Source organism: Sinocyclocheilus anshuiensis, unplaced genomic scaffold, assembly GCF_001515605.1.
Source record: "Sinocyclocheilus anshuiensis isolate Anshui unplaced genomic scaffold, SAMN03320099.WGS_v1.1 scaffold602, whole genome shotgun sequence".
NCBI classification, from domain to species: domain Eukaryota; kingdom Metazoa; phylum Chordata; class Actinopteri; order Cypriniformes; family Cyprinidae; genus Sinocyclocheilus; species Sinocyclocheilus anshuiensis.
In genome coordinates this window covers 174,818-175,120 of record NW_015547658.1, presented here as the reverse complement: position 1 = coordinate 175,120, position 303 = coordinate 174,818, and positions in this window count along the sequence as shown.

Here is a 303-nt window from a genome sequence, read left to right as displayed (position 1 = left end):
CCACATGAATGTGATCAATGTGGAAAAACATTTTTTGAGGGCTTCACACCTGAAGAGTCACCGGAAAGTTCATTCAAAGGAGAAACCACATTCATGTTCTTTATGTGGAAAGAGTTTTTGGTAACGCTTTAGATTACAACCCGCAAAGAACTACGCAAGTATACTGAATTTACGGTGTACTTTTCTGTAATTATAGTGTACCTATAAAGAATGTACGTGTAAGTATAAGGGAAAAACGTGTTACGTTTGTGTAATAAGGGGGTAACAACCAGATATGCAACCTGCAAAGAACTGCTTAAGTAA